Source organism: Rhinoderma darwinii, chromosome 7 (assembly GCF_050947455.1).
Source record: "Rhinoderma darwinii isolate aRhiDar2 chromosome 7, aRhiDar2.hap1, whole genome shotgun sequence".
NCBI lineage: Eukaryota > Metazoa > Chordata > Amphibia > Anura > Rhinodermatidae > Rhinoderma > Rhinoderma darwinii.
The window spans coordinates 47,982,171-47,984,507 of NC_134693.1; the positions used below are offsets into that span (position 1 = coordinate 47,982,171).

The window sequence follows — 2,337 nt, forward strand, 5'->3', positions numbered from 1 at the left end:
TCGCACACCCCTAAGGCCGGCCCTGTATGTACACCACAATTGTAGAAACTAACCCTTATAAAGCTACATCTACTGAAAAATAAAAAAGTTATGGCCCTCGACACGCAGTGATGAGAAATAAAAAAACACTGTGACCTCAAGAGCTACACTTTTGTAGAGTCGTAAGAGGCACAACCCCATAAGAAACACATAACTGGAAATATGCTTTTAACAGAATAAAGATATTTAGATGTCTTAATATTTTTCCAAGCAGAAAAGTAACTTTGAATGTTTTTTCTATTCCAGATGAATCCTTTGTTCTTGTACACTGTGGTCGCACTTGTTGTTCTGTTCCCTCTCCAAGTTACTGCTTATGCCAATGGTAAAGTTCAAGATGCCTGTGTGGGCATGTTGCCTAACCATGGTTTCACAGCTCAGAGCAGTAATGCCCCTTATACTCTCACCATATCAAAAAACAGTTACCTGGCGGGAGAGAAAATCACAGGTACCCATGTTACTTATTAATTGATGTGCATAACTACTGATGACTGAAAACCGTGTATTTACATGAGCGTTTTTTTTCTTGCTGTTTTTGTCACGCTGCTTGCCGTGATTTTAGTAATCGCGTAAAAACTGCATATTTTTTACAAAAATTGCTTGGTTTTACCCAATTACAAAAATCCTGAATAGAAATGCAGTGGAAATTTGACAAAAGTAATATAAATACAGGAAACTTGGTACATTATACACTATGTGTTCAAGTATTTGATCCCGTTAACATCACACAATTCTTCTATTATTTAACAGTCACACTGAAAAATACTTCAGAAGAGTACCCTATAGAAGGTTTTTTAATCCAAGCCCGCCAACCAAACAGTAACTCTCCTCTGGGCTCATTCCAAATCAGTGGCTCAGATATACAGACCCTAACTTGCACCACTGCTGCGGTGAGTTATGCGTATATTACGGTACATAGCAACTTTGAACATGACAGGACCTTAAAAAAAATAATTTAAAAACTTTATTGAGTTGTATAAGACAAGTGAGTTTTTGCCATGGGATTAATGCACTTTGCGATCTCAGGATAGTGAATATGTGATATACTAGTGGAGTTTTTGTGATTGCATAATCGGGGTGGCATGAAACAGCATGTACACATACGATTTTAAATATGATATTTTTACCATATAGAAAAAGCAGGGCAAATTAAGTCACCATGTTTTCCATCTCGAATTTAGGCTGATTTGCCAGTCCGTTGCCTATAAATTCTGGAAGACACCTCTTTTTTACAGTTGAACTCCAGTAATAATGTCTGTATAACGGCCACATTACAATGATCTCCCGTGGTTTACAGAACTAAACTTGTATCACTGTAGGGTTCACTGGTGATCTGAGCTTGGGCCAGTAAAATCATGGGAGGTCCATGTATTGCAGCATTTATACTGTTGATAAAATGTGGCCACACTGGCCATATAATGGACGTCTGAAACATGTAATAGTCTGATTTCTAGTTTAATACTTAGGTATTTTATTAGTTTAAGATTCGATTAACCTACCATACGTAACATATCGATTACAGAGTGCAGTGAGTCACACATCTGACAGTACCAAAACTAATGTGGTGGCGACCTGGATTGCGCCAAGCACCAACATCTCAAACATCCAGCTCAGGTAATAGGGTAAAATGGGCATTTTGCACCACAACTAGACTAATGAATGTACTCAAATATGCATTTCTATGACCCCTATATTTACTTCTTTATAGGGCCACAGTTGTGCGTAATGTATCTATTTTTTGGACAAATATAGTTGGACCAAATCTTACATTCGCTGGCTCTGGTGGATCCCACATAACGGTAAGCAGATTTAAGGACTTTTTCACTGCTTAAGGGTATAGGCCCACATTCCCGTCTGCAGTAAGGGTGCATATATGTGTGCCAGTATTTTAGTCATTTTGTAATTTTTCTTTATTACCTATAAAATGATCTTAAAATCGCTATCAGAAAATATCTAATATTGATGAATTCTAGCCAAAACAACTTAACAAATCTAGGATTTGCAGGGTGTGCTTCACCTACACATTGCCAAGATGAAAAGTGACTGAAATTATTTAGAAAGTGGTGAAGATTTACCACGCAAAATGCGCCACAATTTAGACACATATTGCACAAAAAAACTGGCATACATGGCGTGCGCCAATTTTTTAAAATGTTTTCAACAATTTTTGCATCTTCCTCGACCGTTTTGAAAAGTGTTCAGAAAAAGGGGTGTGGCTAAGGGGAGTTGTAAAGTGCGCCATATTTATTAATGGTGCGCCATATTTTGGGTCTCAAATATTGATGTAAAATACACGATCCA

General features: G+C 37.5%; 1 long non-coding RNA gene across 1 annotated transcript; it reads left to right on the top strand.

The window, feature by feature from the left end:
• Positions 1-371: 371 nt before the first annotated feature.
• On the top strand, positions 372-1,830 carry LOC142657166 (uncharacterized). The gene is made up of 3 exons (XR_012849827.1): positions 372-484; positions 1,559-1,650; positions 1,745-1,830. It is a non-coding gene; the product is annotated as an uncharacterized LOC142657166 (long non-coding RNA).
• The last annotated feature ends 507 nt before the right edge of the window (positions 1,831-2,337 follow it).